Genomic DNA, 17,017 nt, shown 5'->3' on the forward strand with positions numbered 1-17,017 from the left:
CTGACATGATGCCAGGTGCTGTGGCTACAGGTGAACTTACTCGCCCCCCCACAAAATGCCATTTGAAGATGAGAGCAGTTAAGTAAACTCCCTGCAGTGGCACAGCTAATAGGCGGAGATTAATTGACTGGTGCCAGGATCAGCCCAACTCTCCAGACCATTCCCACTTGGCAATGCTGTCAAACTCATCAAACCAGAATCAAAGCTACTAAGTTAGGAACCTCAGCCAAAAAGTTCATATCAAAATTACATATCATGCCCCTGAGATAATAAACTGCTATAAGGAATTCTATGGCCACAATTGGTGGGGACAGGAGGAACAGTGAGGGAAAAGAATGACAGGAGAAAGCTCAGACTGCTTATTACTGGCTGGGTGGCCTTGGGCAAGTTACTTGACCTCTCTGAGGTCTGATTTTCTTCCACATGAAATGAGTATGCTAATAATGACTGCCTCGGGATTGTAGATATACAAATATATCTCTCAGTATCAGGCAAATAGCAAGTGCTCATAAGCTCTGGCTAAATAAATAAAATAACATTTTTGTTGTTTCTAAATCACCAAGACCTGACCATGGTAGGGAAACACTTCCGTGTGCTTCTGGTGCCTGGGGAGCATGCGAGGCCTCCGAGCCCTGTAGTGGTCACAGCACATTCACAGCTGGCCTCTCAGGCCTAAGGTATCTCAGGACTTTATTCTAAGTAGCATGTCCTAAGGCCTACACCTCCAAGAGTTTCTAAATCTCACCCCAACCCCGTAGTGCAGGCAGAGCAGGCAACCTGCCTCAGATGAGGCCCAAGCAGGCGAGGTGACCTGGCCAAGCCTGGAGAGCCAGTTGGTCAAGGACCCAGCCCAGCTGAGAGGCTCCAACCTAACCAAGATTCCTTTTGTCTTTTTTCCTGGTATATTTAAAAAAAATATTTTCATTATAAAACATACTTGGAAAGCATATGCACACATAAACACACATTTAAAGAATGACAATAAATCACCACCAGCTTCAGAAATAGACTGCTCCCTTGGCAACCCCGTGTGCTCCTGTTTGGATAATAGCACACGTGCTTATTGATTATAAAAAATGCAAATATTCACCCAAGTCTATCACATCATGTGAAAGGCCTCTTTAGGGCCATTTAACAGCAGAGAGTACAGCTGGGCCCAGGAGTCCTTTCTGAGAGGACGGTAGTGACCTTCAGCTGGGCTCACCAACGCCATGGCCACCGGCCCCACGAGCTAACAAGCACCTGAAATGTGGTTGGTGCCACTGAGATGGAATTTCCACTTTATTTAATTTTGAACAGCCACACACATGGGCACATACAATATTGTGGCCAGGATGGGCTATTTTTTCTTCCCTTTTTATAATATATCATGACTACCTTCTCACGCCAGTATAGATCAATCGATTTCATTCTTTTGAATGGTAGCCTCACTCTTCCACCTAGGGAATGTCATGTTTTATTAAGTCAGTCCCCTCTGGACGCATGTTTAGGAAGTGTTCAGTTTTGTTATGGCAAAGAACACGCATATCTGAATGTCTTAAGGACCAGGTGACTGTTTTTGCAGAGTATGTACTCAGCAGTGGGTCAAAGGGCCAGTCATTCTTCACTCTGTGGCTCTGATCCCTGCCCCCACCACAGCCCAGATGTAGCACGGCAGGAAAGAGGTTGAGAGGCTAGGCCCCTAGCTCCCAAGACAGGCAGCACTGGCTGTCACTGAGGCATCAGGTTTGCTCTGTCACTCACTCACTGTGATAGGCAGAATAAGTGTCCTAAGAAATCCTTCACTTCTTAACCCCCAGGACCAGTGAATTTTACCTTATATGGCAAAACACGTGACAAAGTTAAAGACCTTGAGCCTTGGATTGTCCAAGTAAGCTCCAGAATGCAATCAAATACACCCTCATGGGGGTGGGGCTACAGAAGGACAGCAGAGAAGAGAGACAAGCATGGGGGGAGGGGAGGCAATGTGAAGGCAGGTGGAAACTAAGACAATGCAGATCCAAGCCCAGGAATGCTAGCAACCACCAGAAGATGAAGAGGGAAGAAACAGATCTTCCCCCTATAGTCTCCAGAGGATGAACAGCCCTAAAACACCTTGGTTCTGGACTTTGGACCTCCAGAACTCTGAGAGAATAAATTTCTGTTGTTTTAAGCCATAACAGTTGTGATAATTTGTTACAGCAGCTACCAAAAACTAATACACTCACTAAGTAGCCTTGGACCACTCTGAACTGCAGTTTCTATATCAAAGAAGTGGAAAAAGGGGGAGTTTATCTTTAGAGTTGCAAAGACCAGAAAGACCGGCTGTGAGGTGTCTGTCTTAATTCCTGAGACTGTACAAGTGCTAGGCCAGGTACTGTGGAGTTTCAGGGTATAGGTACCAAAGCCAGCCTGGTGTCATCACTTCCTGTGAGGTCCCTGAACCAGTGACTTGAGATTGGTATGAGGATTAGATGAGATGATTCAACAAAGGCACACAGTAGGTGTTTGATAAACACTGCCTAATATTTGTTTTTATTGCCACCACCACTGTACTGGTCTGTCGGAGCCAAAATAACAAAATACCATGGCCCAGGTGGCTAACATGACAGAAATACATATTCTCACAGTTTTGGAGGCTGGAAGTGCAAGATCAGGTGACAGCAGGTCTGGTTCCTTCTGGGGCCTCCCTCCTTGACTGACAGACAACTCTCTCTTCTCGTTCTTTCCTCTGTGCATTCACAGCCCTGGTGTCTTTGTGCCCAAATGGCCTCTACTTCCAAGGACACTAGTCAGATTGGATTAGGGCCACCCTCACAACCTCGGTTCACCTTACTCCCCTCTTTAAAGGCCCCTTCCTCAATACAATCACATTCAAAGGTGGTAGGAGTTAAGCTTCAACATATGAATCCGGAGGGGGGCACGGTTCAGCCCAGGGCCACCGTCACCACCATCACAATATATTCTAGGCCTAAGGTTCTCTGTGCCTTCAAGAAATTAGAGTGTAGGTGGGCATTCTCTCCTGAAGGGCCACTGCAGTTTTAATGTCCTTCTAGAGCAGTTGAGGTGGTTGGTTTGGGTGCTGAAGGGTTTCTTGAGGTTATGTGGATAGCAGGGTCCTGGATCCACGGAGCTCCGAGGTTCCTGGGGGTTCCTGACCCAGCTCGAGAGACTCACCTCCCATGGGTTTCTTGGAAAACCTCTGCACTCGGGATCCAGGATGTGTTTGTTGGAGAAAAAGGCTGTTGTCTCAGTTTCTCCTCACAGCTGCCAGGGACCGGGCAGGGCTCGGGGGCACGGCCCAGCCTGCCCAGCCTGGGGTAGAGGAGGACAATGGTGCCCTCAGTGGAAAATGCAAATTAATTCCACTAAGGCTCCAACCTCTGACTCTGAAAAGGGAAGTAGAGTCATGGCACAACAACTTGAAATCAAGAAGTGGGCGGCTTAGAATAACCCTGAGGCTTCCAGGAAAAGGCCATTCTGAGTGTAAATAACAGAGAAAACTGAGCCACGTGGCCTGAAGTGACTGCCCAGAACCCGGGGAGAGGACAGTTCCCAGGGAAATGAGCCATGGACACTCGGCCCTCGGGAGCTCCGCAGCCAGGGCTTGTGCAGGGAGGCTTCCCTGGGTCCTGAGCCCAGAGGTGAGGCCCAGACGTCCTTCTGCACCCTCGGGCCCTAGCTACTGAGCGGCCTCAACTCAGCTGACCCACCCGCTACTTAATGACAGCCAGAAGGATCTTTCTAAGGATGATGACCACCGCACCACTGTGCAGCAGACACGTGACATGAATTCCCTCAGTACTCTAAAAACGGGCCGAGGGCACCGTGACCTGTAACGAAACAGAAGAGAACAAGGTGGCAAAGTGCCTGGCATTTCAGGGAAATCGCACATGGAGTGTGCGCCCAGGTTTACCTTGAGTCAAAGCTATAGCATGTAGCGCTCAAACTCCACCGAGGCCCCTGGGTCTCACCCTCACCACCACCCAGGTTGGCTGTGCTACCAGCCCCAAGACGTTAACTTGCCTAAGCGCTTGTGAGGGAGGGTGCTGGAGCAAAAGCCCAACAGTCCAGGGCCCACAACACTCCCACCACTCTGTCACTCCAGGACTCTCCAGGGCTCCCCCAGCTCTTAGAAAGAATCCCCAAGCCCCAGCCTAGCACCCTGGCCCCCCACCCCTCTGCATGCCAGCTTGTTGGCCTTCCTTTCCTGCACCACTACCTCCTCCTTCCCTGCCCCAGGACATTTACATATGCCATACCCTTTGCATGAAATATTTTCCACTCAGTTCTCAGTGCTCAAACCCACACACTGGTTATCATTCATCTTCTCTTGTTCAGGAAAGCCCTCCTTTCCCTTCAATTTTGATTACTTCCCATCTCCACCTTGTTTGTAGTCTTATCACAAACTATCTCACCCAAGAACTACAGAATTATTTGTCATAGTGTTTGCAAGGCCCACAGGCAGGCACTATGTCTGTCTTGTTCTCAGGTACATCCCCAGGTCCGACTATAGCACTGAGTGTAGCAGGTGGTCACTAAGGAGGGGATGAGCCAGCTACATGAGGCACTCCTGCTGGGTGTCCAGGAACCGTAAGCCAGTGTCAGCTCAGAATATCCACACATAACGTTACACATACAAATACCCAAACACCGTGCTGTTGAAATCTGTCCAACCCTGGTTCAAGTCCAGGGTCTATAACTTCTCGCTGGGGACCTGGGTAAGTTCACTTTTCTCCTCTGTCAGATGAGCCTTATACCCATTACACTTATCTCAGTGTCATTCAGATTAAAAACAAGATCCCTTAGATCATGTTCTGGCACAGAATAGGGACCAGCGATGTTGTAACTAGCATTATTGTTTGTGTTCAACACTGTATTCTTCACAAAACCCTCTCAGGCTCCAAAAAGTGGTGTGTGGGCAGGGTGTGGGGAGATGGGCGCTCTGCTACAGTCTGGGGCAATTGCCATAGGGGGAGGAAAATTTGACAGGCGCTACCAAAATGACAAAGGCCATACCCTCTGACCCACCTCTGCTACTTCCAGGAATATTACCCCAGGCATGTAGAGCGGCTTATGGAACAAGGGTTTCCACTGCAGCCTTCCTTACGCAAGCAGTGGACTGGCAATGACCTAAATGCTCGCTAACGGAGACTGGCCGTGCACCCCACAGGTCCAAAAGCCCCAGGAGCTCTAGAGAAGAGAAAGCTCTGTGTGCATCAGCTGGGGTGTTTTTCAGGGGAGACTTTGAGCAAAGAAACAGGGTAAGCACAGGTGTATCTGATGCTGCCACCTACATAAAACACAAGAAAGACCATTTATAAACTCTACTGCACGCACACAGGGATCTCCAGGAGGACAAACTGGTAACACTGGGAACACTGGTTTCCCCCGGCAGGCAGCTGGGTGGCAGGGCCACTGAGGAGAGAGCCTTTCTCTGCAAGCCCTTCTGTGCCTTCTGAATTGTGAACCTGCATTATTATTCAAATAAATAAATAAAGACAACAGTGCTCCCCCCACCACCACCAAATTAAAAAAAAAAAAAAGAAAGACAAAAATAAATAAAGCCTCTATGATTTACTCAAATTCAGGAGGGTCAGGACTGAAACTTGATTTTTGATCCCAAAACAGGGCTATCAATTATAGTCCATCACTCATTCATTCATATACTTAATACAAATGTACTTATTCAGCACTTACTCCACAACAGGGCTGACTTGTGTAGGGACACAGAAGCCAGGAAATAAAGATTGGTGGAAAAGAAGATGAAAAGCAGAACTAATTTCTTTCCCCCTTTTGGGCAGCATACACCATGAAGGGGCCAGAGAAACTGGGTTTGACCCTCACAGTGAGCGAATGGACGATACCTTTGTCACCAGCTCCTACCTTTGTCACCAGCCCCTCCCCAGCCTAAACGAGGCACTGATACTCAATCCAAGCTGGCTTTTGCCATCTCAGGTTACAAGTCCATTTTTGCCATACCTGATTTTTCCTGAGAAGACTCAAACTCACATTTTTTTAAAAATGTGAAACCTCCTGATCTGTAAGTGTTGATAACTGGTTCAGCCAGCGGGTTGGCACTTTTGGAAACAAACATATAGGTTTGTGACTTTATTCTATCGCATCACAGCTATGACACGTAGGCTTCTTGGACCATTGACCCAGAGCCTAAGCCAGGTGTTGCGTAAGCCTGAACTCACCAGCCGCTGTGGCCAGGGAAAGTCACTTCACTTCCCTGGGTCTGTGGACTAATCAGTTAATTAAGGACTTGGCCTAGCGGATGGCCAGGATGATAATCAGCATTGCCAACTGGGCACACTGGTCACCTCTGAGACTGGGTGGGGCCCTTGGACCCTAACACAGCACTAACCCAGACCCAGCACCCAGACAATGCTTCCACTCCACCTCCCATCACCTAGCTAACTCACCTCTTGACTCAAAGCTCATCCTCACCCCATCGCTGGTTCTTCCACAGAGCCCCAGGCACCCCTCGTATTCACACACACACACACACACACATCCAGTCAACCATACAACCAAGAGACAGGCCAGCAGCACCCAAGGTACGGGCAACAGACACTCATACCAAGCACAGCCCTCCACGCCAATACAGGAAACCAGATCTAGACTCCATGCACATCCCCCAGCCCCACTGGATGGACACCAGGTCAAAGTAGGTTTCAAAGAGCAGTGGGCCACTTGGTCAAATCAACTGCCTCTCATGGCTGTTTCTTTGCCATCATTATAGCTGATCAGAATCATATCCACTGCCACCAGAGGCTGGTGACGATGAGCAGGATTGGGCCAGTCCTCTATTTGCATTTATTATCTCAGTTAATTTCTACTCCAAACCAACGTAGTAAGTTTTATTATTCCCATTTTTCAGATAAAGAAACCGAAGCACCGGGATTCCAAAGGCAGAAAACCACGAAGAGGGACCAAGAGTCACATCCCATGTGATTCCAAAGTCTGAGCTCCCAACGCCCCTGCTTTACACAACACGCAGGTCTGCCACACACTGAGGCCAGAGACTGGGCACTGAGCACTGCTTCTCTTCATGAGCATCACCAACAGCCTCTTACCTCTGGGGCAGCACATTGTCCCTTCCAGGAAGGAGGCTTTGTTTCTGCAGGGCACTTACCCAAGAGGCTGAGGTCACTGGGTTTGTTTACTCACTCTTCAAAGACAAAGGCTTGGCCTGTCTTGTCTGCTACTGTATCCTGATGCTGAGCACAGCGTGGTGCACATAAAAAACACCTGACAAATATTTTCAAATGATGGGAAGAAAAGTGGTCTTTCAAGCCTCAGGAAGAGCAGCCTTCATTTCTAAAGGACCAAAAGAATAATCTTCAGGGCCCACCTAGCTCAGGTCCACCTAGGCACTATTGCATGCAGGGATGTGGACCTCAGTCACACGGGCAAGGAACCCCGGGTCTGTTTTGCAGAACCTACAAACACAGCAGTGCAGAGGAGTGGGCTGCCTCGCAGGGCCCGTTTATTTTTATTAAGGAGCAACCTTCACAAGTCTTAGGAGACAAAAGCCAGCCAAGGGACAAATACTGACTCTTCCAAACAAATAAATGTTAAGGGTCAAGTGTGCACCATGGAAAAGGCTCAACAGGAAGCATGAGACAACTTTCTCAGCACTCCCCTGGAAACCAAACGCAGACAGAAGAGTCTGGGAGTCCAAATTTGGGCAGCAGTAAATATCACAGCAAACAGGATGCAAGCCCGAGGTTTATCTCTGCTCAACAGCATTCACTAAGTGTCCCTGGGACTCAGAACGATTTATTTTCACCTAGAAGTAATTATATGATCACATCACCATTTGGATCTGCAAACCACTGTATAATCAACAAAAACATCCCCTTCTTTGGAACAAGTTAAGCAAAACTGTGGGAAATGCCACACATCTTATTTACTCCCACATAAGCCCCACTTTAAGTATCAAGTTTCTTGGAGTGCAAATTGTTTGGGTGTGGCCCATAAGTGCCATCTCAAGTGATTCTGCTGTGCCTACCAGATGATAAGCCAAAACGTCTAGACACAAGTGCTAGCTAAGACTGACCATTGTGGGAAAATTACATTTTTGATGCATCACGCATACAAAACCCTGGTGGGTAAGAGAGCTAACACCACGGCGGCCAGCCAGTAAGAATTTCAAGCGTGGGAAAACGGGCTCCAGATTAAAATGTTCTATTTTGTTAAAAATCAGCTTTATTCTCTCATTGCAGAAATGCTTTTCCGTGAGAGAAGGAGTGAGGGAAAAGAAAATTCTCACCAGGTGGTGTAGCCAGGTGTAGAGTGTTTGAAGAGGGCTAACCCAACACAGATCACTTCGTGAAGGCCGTGAGTCCTGTGCAAATCCACTCAACCAAATGCATGAAGGTCCAGCGAGTGCCAGGATCCAAGTAAAGAAACCACAGAGGAAGAAAGTACCTGCTTCCAGGGAGCTCAGAGTCTCACAGCAATATCCAGAAGTAATACTGAAAATGCAACTCCACACCCAGGGCTGTAACTGAAGACGGGCCGTTGAGACAGGACGGAGGCAGAAAGGTTAAATCACATTCTAGAATTACAAGGCAAAGCTAATGAAAGGTCAACTCTTCTTGGGTTCTCCGTTTCTTTGCCAGTGACTGTAAAAAACATGGGCACTGGGGCCTGCAAAGGAAATTTCTAGAAGGAAAAGCAAACTTTAATAGGCAAGAGATTGAAGAACTAAGCAGTGGGGCTGGGGTTGTGGCTCAGTGGTAGAGCGCTCGCCTAGCCCATGCGAGGCCCTGGGGTCCATCCTCAGAACCACATAAAAATAAGTAAAATAAAGATATTGTGTCCAACTACAACTAAAAAATAAATATTTAGAAAAAGGTGAGGAGTACACAAGGTCTTCATGAGAGTCCAGGGTAGGATGAAAACATCTCATTTTAACACCTAGGAAGAACCTACAGTACTGGCTGGAGGAGTGGAGATCTGACTCCTAAAAATAACGATAAAAGGGGGAGAAAAAGGGGAGTTATCTTAAATTAATTATCTTAAAAATAAGAATTAAAAAGACAAGAAAGGATGGCAAACTCCTCAATGTCTACAAGGGCCAAGGTCAAGAACGTGACCGAGATTAAAGGGCCCGGAGGGGTCTGTGGCAAACCAAGGAGCATCCTCAGTCTTTGTTTTTTAAAGAAAAAGGTGAGAAACCAAGTTTACATTCTGACTCTCCCAACTTTTAAAAACTAAAATATTTTTCTTTTGTTTCTCTTCAAAATAGGATGCAAGCCAAACAATATATGAATATGTCTCGTGCCAAAGTCTGGCCCACAGGCTACCAGTTTGAGACCCTCATGTTAGAGTGGGTGGAAAAAAATGTAAACAGTTGGTGACCTTGAAGGCTAAAGGAACAGTAAAGACAGATGTTGTGAAGGCTTCTGACTGAGGCCTGGGGGTAAATGAATGAAGTACTCGGAAAAATAAATAAAGTGAATGAATCAATAAAAGGAACCCCCAGAGGCCCAGGGCATTCCACTCACCACAAACATCTGCACAGCACTTTAGAGTTTCTATAGCTCTTCCCCATGTGATCCCCTCAACAGCCCAAGAGATAGGTGTTGCTGTCACCTCTATTTTAGAAGGGAAGAAATTCTAATCAGAGCATTTAAGCAACTTATCTGTGGTACCACAGCTACAGCACCAGAACTCCAGTCTAGGACCTGTACTTTTCCAGAATCTCAAAAGGGAGCACTCTGGGATATCTCTGTCAACTTCTTATTGAACAAAGTAGTGTCCCTAGAGGACACATTCCAAAACCCCAGTGGATGCCTGAAACCACAGGTAGTGGCAAACCCTGAATACGCTATACTTTTTCCTATGCGTACATACATATGATAAAGTTTAACTTATAAAGTAAACAAAGTAAGAGATTAACAATAAAACATAAGTGCAACAATATACTGTAATAAAAGTTTGCACGTTGGGGCCATTAAGTAAAATAAGGGTTAAAATTGAACACAAGAACAGCGATGCTGTGACAGCCCATCCAATAACCTTAATGGCTACTGGGTGACTAATAGGCAGGTAGTATATACAGCAAGGATCCACTGGACGAAGACATGATTTGATCTTGAGCAGGACTGACCAGAACAGCACAAGATTATACCACACTGCTCAGAGGGGTGCATGATATAAAACATGAATTTCTTATTTCTGGAATTTTCCATTTAATACTTTCCAACCATGATTGATTGTGGTTAACTGAAACTGAGGAAAGTAAAACCACAGATAAGGGGGAGATACTGAATAGATTCCTAGGCCCTTCCTCTGGTGATTCTGACACATTAGGCCTGAGGTTTGGTACAGAAATATGTACCAAATTTCTTCCTGAAAATCTGATGTACAACCAGGCTAAATACTTCTGGTCTAGATCAATGTTCTCAACCACTGGTAATTTTGTCCCCCATTCCCCAGGAGATGTTCAGCATGTATGGATACATTTTTGATTGTCACCCCAGTGGGGGGTAAGGGCGGAAAGAGCTATGGGTGTCCAGTGGGTAGTTACCAAGGCTGCTGCTAAACATCCTACAGTGCACAGGACAGTCTCACAACAAAGAATTCTTCAGCCCCAAATGTCAAAAGAGCCAAGGCTGAGAACCTGCATTAAAACTCTTGTGTCTAAGAACTCACACTGGAGGCTGAGAATCGGCCCAATCAACATCACCTGGGAGTGTGTTAGATGTTCAGGCCCCAGCCCAGCCCCAGTGACTGGCATTCTGTGGTGTAGTAGGACCTCCAGATGATTGGTGGGCACTTTGAGAAGCATGGCTCCTGAGCATGCTTCCTTAGCCATGGTGGAAAGGATCCTCAATGGCAGGCTGGTCTCACTGTTTTATAGATAGAAAAACTGAGGTCTAAAGTAATTGAGCAAGCTGCCCACGGGCCTGGAGCTAGCTCATGTCAGAGTTGAATCGGAGTCCAGGTCTCAACTCTCTGACCTGTGTTATCTCCCAGATGTTAACTGGGACCCAACATGGGCTCATTCAACAACTCTGCTCCCCTGGAAAGCTGATGCTGACCTTGGAAGGTGTGTGTGTGTGTGAAGTGGGTGAGGGATGAAGGTTTCTTTTTAATGCCTGAAAGAAATCTATTGTCCTGCTGATGAAGAATTTAAAAAAAAATTATCTCAAACACCACGGAGGATTACCATGTTTACCCACTAATTTTGCCTCCAGATACTTTACAAGGAAAACAGCCTTACCGCTCCCCAGTGGGGGGGCCAGCAGTCAGCAAGATGCAGCCAAAGCTCTCCAAAATGACGGCAGCATCCAGTGCGGTCTCCCCCAAAGACATCTGGAGAATGATGCTGAACCAGTTCCAAAGGAGGCTTTAGAATTAAACAGCAAGCGTAAAACGGTTTACCCCCAGGATTTACGCAGCTGAGGTCATGAGCAGGTTGTGACAGGGTCCGAAGCAGCTTAGCTCAGACTAATACAGACACACATCAGAGCCAGGGGGAGATTTCTGCCCCTGGCCCTTGGGAAGAAGACAAAAACAAATTCTCTGAGCTATTCTTCCAGGATCCACTTACATTGACATAACTCCAGGGCCCTAAACCAACGCCAAAGGAGCTCAAACCAGTCCCTTAATCCTTGTATTTGCAAGGAACCCAACTGCCCTAAACCAAACACAGAACTCAATCAGTGTTGAAAAGAACCAGGAAAGTTGTAGAAAGTTCTGTAAGGAGGGAAGCAAGCAGAGAAGCAAGAAATTGGAGGTGTTTGCTGTGTTTGGCAACAAAGTGAAGACTGAATACTGATGGGTAGGTGAGAGATTGAGTGACAGTGTGACCACTGTCCCTTCCCAGGCCAGTGCTAGTAACTCTCTATATTCAAAATTGAAGAAAGGGAAGGAGGATGAAAACCCAGAGAGAGAGATACATGAGTTTATGTACCACATAATTCCATGCAAAATAAACTGCACAAATAATTATGATAGGTCAGATAGCGGCAGATAGTGGGCACCATTCTTCCCACAGTCCATGGTCAAAAGAGGAAGAGCAATCTGATGTGTCCCATCCCTTTCCACAGCCCTTCTGGATTCCATCTGAGCTCTGCAGAGGCTGCTGGAGCCGGCTGAACATACCCATGAGCCTCTGTTTCTTAACGAAGCCAGTGTATAATGTATAATGATGTCATGTATTTTCCTGCTATAGAAATGTAATATTTTTAAATGGGGGGACAGAGACTGTCCTCTATACATTTGAAGAATAAGTAAGAGTCTCTAAAAATTCTTGACTCTGTTACAGCTGGAAATATCGCAGTTCAAATAAAAGTCAGCTTAAGTTTAATAGACTTTAAAATTCCTAGTTGACAGTAATTAGAGAGCAAGAAGTATTTCTTTAAACTCCGCTAGAGAGAACTTAATCCAATTTAGGTAATCACTAACCTTTGCTTTTTCGTCTCTCTCTTTCTCTCACCCTTCAATGAAATCCAAGGATTGATCTACAAAGGCCATAAACTGGCAAAGCATAAGAAAAGAACATTTAAAGAGAGAGATTGGAATGACTCTTACCTCAAAGGGCCAAGTCCAATTAGCACGGAAACAGGTCCCACAGGCTCTCTAATTTAGGGGGACTATAAGCTGGCACCAAATAATAGGAGGTCTTCTGAGGAAAGAGGAGGTACTCCTGATTTTTCCTCACTGGGAGCCTCATCCAGCACATTGATCAACAGGTCTTGCTCTGCAGTGTGACCACGGTCCCTTCCCAGGCCAGTGCGAATAACTCTCTGTATTCACAGTATCCTCAGGCGTGGTGTCTCCTTTCATGGAACTGCTATAAGAATCATCCAGACCGTTGCTTCAGCCCCCATTGTTCCACCATATCCTATCCCCTCATTTTAGACTTTCCACACTGCTCTGGCTTTGACTTCTGATCTAGAAACTTCCATGTGAATCATTAGGACCTTCTTGAGAACTTAGGACACTGGGTTCTTCATGAAAGGCTTTCAAAGGTATATGTCAAAACGGACTGGAGGCTGGTATGGTGGTACTTGCCATATTCCCAACTACTTAGGAGGCTGAGGCAAGAGGATCTCAAGTCTGAGGCCAGCCTGGGCAACTAGTGAGACCCTGTTTCAAAATTCAAAATTAAAAGGGCTGGGAATATCGATCAGTGGTAAAGGGCCCTAGGTCGTATCCCTAGGATTAGAACAAACAACTGTGTTAAGAAGAATGAGAGGCTTAAGGTAATGACTGTGTGACCCTGGGAAAGTAATAAGGCTCTCTGAGGCTGTTTTCTTATCCTAATGCAGATAAAATAATATCTCCCTTCCCAGATTGTTGAGAGGCTGAAATACCATTACCATAGCTATACCTGGTTCACTGTAATTACTCAATAAATTAACTCTTTTGTTCTAATCATTCAAGTTTAAAGGAAACCTTGGATCCCCAGGCCCTACTGAAAATGTGAATTAACTCAAGGTGGCCTCTGATGGTCTATTACTGTCTTGCATTCTTTAGACCAAGAGCCTCCTTCTTGGCTCCAATGTGGAATCTCCCCTTCTGCTTATCAGGTCTGTTCTGCTCTCTCTGTTCCAAATTCCAAACCCCGTGTCCTGTACAAAATCCACAAAGTATCATGCTCCAGAATTTCATCAAGTGAGATATCAATTCACACACTGGCTTATTGACAGATGATCATATCTATAAGCATTGCCTTTAACAAGTATTTACATTTTGCATATAGACAGGCAACTCTGGGAACAAACCTTTCATGATAGACATTATAGGGCCCTTTCAGAGGAACCTCTATGCTATTTCTCAAAATCTAGCCCTGAAAAAAAGGATTAGGAAAAAAGCTCACAATTTAAGGAAGATTCCCGCATATTTTATCTGTATGAGGGTAGTACAAAAAGAATGAAGCCAGGGAAATAGGTAACCACATACACACCTACAAATCATTAGGATGGAGAAATCTGGAAAAAATAGGTTAACTTAGTGAACATACTTTAAGTCAACAAGCAAGCTAAGTAGTATGACATTTAGGTCTGAACCGTCAGCATGAAATTTTCAGATACTCAGTGTAACTATTCTAAAGACAAGATTGGGGGCTTTTTCAATAATTGTGCCACTTTGTGATATTTCTTGATATTAAAAAAATAAATAAAAGTCCACCAATGCAATCACCTATAAGATGATCTAATCAACAACTGGGGAATCAAGACATCTCCAGTCTCTAAGCCTGGAGTAACAACTCGAATTCCATTTTGAGTTCCATGCCCGTGTGTGGAGTCTTAGACAAATTATTTAAATTCCCTGAGCCTCAGTGAACTCACCTATAGATCAGAGATGTGATAATGCTTACATCAGTTTTTCAGTGTGGATCATAGGTTATCAAAGTGCAAAGTTTGGTATAGTAGGATCTGGAGAGGTGTTCGTAACACCCCCCCCCCCTTTTTTTTTAAGAAGGGGAATATTTTTGTAATGCTCCAACACAGAACATTATTGAAATCACACCCTTTGAAATAAATATACACCATGGCTCTCTGGACCTGAAAGGAATGAGGCCCCACTCTTGAGAAACACCCTAGACTGAGGTAAGAGCTAGTCTAACTGACCTATTTCTGGCGCCTTTCTTCCTTTATACATGAATAGTTCCAGCTGTTGGCAACATCTCTCTCTCTCTCTCTCTCTCTCTCTCTCTCTCTCACACACACACACACACACACACACACACACACACAACCAAACCTGAAAGGACTGTGTCTGAGGATGGAAAAACTGAAGACAACTTTGAGGATGACCAAGCATCCCTTCCTTACCTGCAAGGTTACATTCGATAGAAACCATTCTCAACAGCTCCTTTAATCAATTCTAGGGCTCAATATGGCCACCAGAGAAGACCGATCTGCCAGGTTCCACTGAGAGGAACCTCCCTCAAGTGCACTGGGAATCCCAGCAGGGACTAACTTCAGAATGTGGCCAAGTTTGTTTCTGTGAGCTCCATTTCCCCTCCTGACCCACTTGGTGCTTCATATTGTCAGCAAAGCACCTTCCACCTCGAAAGACATTTACCAGAGCTCAGCACTATGACATTTTGCAGTATTTAGGGCAATGAAATGTGAGGGCTGCAAACCTGTAGTGATCAGAATCGCCCAAGGGAGGTAAAAGGGGGGGGGCAGTCTCCAACTCATCTATCTGTATAATGGGGGTGCGATGGAAGGATGGAGGCAATCATGACCGTGGCCTTCCGTGGACTGCTGTGGTCCTTAACAGGAGTCAGATCTGATTCTACACATATTGCCTGGGCAACAGGTCCAGAGTTCCGCGCGAATAGGAATGCCCGGAGACTAGCCGAGCCCAGAGCTTTGTCCATGCGGGTCTCTGGAGCAGTCTGCTGGACCGCCTCGCGTGAACCTCCCGTCTTGTGGGGCGCATCTCACTGCTGTAATTGAAACCTTGCACACCGCAGGATTGCAGTGCCGTCTATAAATACTCACTGCCTTACTGCTGACAAACAAAACGCGGGCTCCCGGCACCGCGGGGGAAGAAGCGGCGGCATGTGATCTAGGACAGGGGACTGGTAGAGCTGGGGAAACCCCTACTGCCAACCAGGGAGGCACCCTATTTCTGAAGCTGTTTGGGTCAACCCCGGGCGGCAGTCCTAGGAAGGGAAGGTCCGCGCCGGCGGGCTGGGGCTCCGGAGCGCCCCCTGCGCGCAGAAGCATGCCGTGCGCGCACAGTAGGCGCGAGAGGAAAGTCTGGCCAAAGTGGTGGGAGCGCGAAAGACCAAGTCGAAACAGGACACCAGGGAGCAGACCACCGTGCGTAGGTCGGTCGGCCCTGGGTCCTTCCCGCTGTCCTCCCCGGCTCCGTCTCCCTCGGGCTGCTCTCCTGTCCGCCCACTGCGAAGCGTGAGCGCCCAGCGGCGCGGGACAAAGTGACTGCCTTCCCTCTTCTTCCACGCCACCTTCCAGAAAATAGGGGACTGCCTGAAAAGGGCTGTTTCGGGGACTCTCAGTCTCCAGGGCCTGAGCATAGGCAGCTCACTAGATGGGCCCCGCCGGCCGAGGGAACCAAGCAACCAAGAAAACTTTCTCTTTGGACCTTTTGACTCAGTCTGAGTCCCACGACCAGCAGCATCCCCCAGTCCCACTCACAGCGGTCCCTCCACCCGCAGGCGCCGATCGCGGTCTCCCCCGTCCCCGCCCACACCTTGGTGGTCGTAAGTCTGGTTCCCTACTCCCACCTGCAGCGTCCGATCGAGGGATTCTTAACCATGCGGGGTCCTCACACTGTTGCGCCCAAAGGACGCTTTCCCCCTACTCCTTCCACCCCCGTCCCCCGCCTGAGAGTGCGCAGCGATTTTCTTCTCAATCTTGGGCCGTTTCTGAGCCTAGGACTGTGGCCCCTCCCGGGGACTTCCCCACTCACCCCCTTGGGGTACCCGGCGTGAGTCACCCGCAGCCGCGCATACCCACCGCTCGCCTCTGTCCCAAACTCCGCGCGCCCGGGAAAAAGTTTCCGGTGTTAGGAAGAACGTTTTCTCACTGGAGACACGAGCGACCTGGACGGTTCTAGGAGCCGCGCTCTGCCTGCTCCGCCTGCCCTCCCTCGCTCCCTCCCTCCTCTCCCAGTCCTGCCCTCCTCTGCCTCGCATCCAGCCTCGGCTCCTCTCCCGCGCCGAGTCCGCAAACGCTGCGGGCGCGGAGCTCCCAGGCCGGGCTGGTGACACGTTTCCCTCCTCTCTCAGCTTACGGCCGCCTCCTCCCCGCCGTTCCTCCTCCCACTTTTCCTGTCCTGTTCACAAGGCTTTATTCTCTCTCCAACGACCCCCGCCCCACTTCACCCCATTCCACTCCTCTAGCAGCGACTCTCACCCTGCTGGGTAAAGGGCGCGAGGGGGCCCCTGCGCTTAGATGCAATTCAACAATTTCAGGAAATCCAAGTTCTTTGACTTAAAAAGCCCGGGAGGATGCAGCACATCAAGGCAGCTCTGGGCTGCATTTCTTTCACCCAAGAGCAGCTCTGCCTCCCGCCTCTACCCCAGGATGAG

General features: G+C 47.6%; 1 protein-coding gene across 1 annotated transcript in view; it reads right to left on the reverse strand.

The window, feature by feature from the left end:
* Prr5l (proline rich 5 like) overlaps window positions 1–16,615 on the reverse strand; it is an 80,458-nt gene extending 63,843 nt beyond the window's left edge. Inside the window, exon 1 of the mRNA XM_027936603.2 lies at window positions 16,443–16,615. The gene's annotated coding sequence lies outside the window, so the exon portion shown is untranslated. The remainder of the gene's footprint in view (window positions 1–16,442) is intronic.
* Window positions 16,616–17,017: the final 402 nt, after the last annotated feature.

This window comes from Marmota flaviventris, chromosome 9, assembly GCF_047511675.1.
Source record: "Marmota flaviventris isolate mMarFla1 chromosome 9, mMarFla1.hap1, whole genome shotgun sequence".
Classification (NCBI taxonomy): Eukaryota; Metazoa; Chordata; class Mammalia; order Rodentia; family Sciuridae; genus Marmota; species Marmota flaviventris.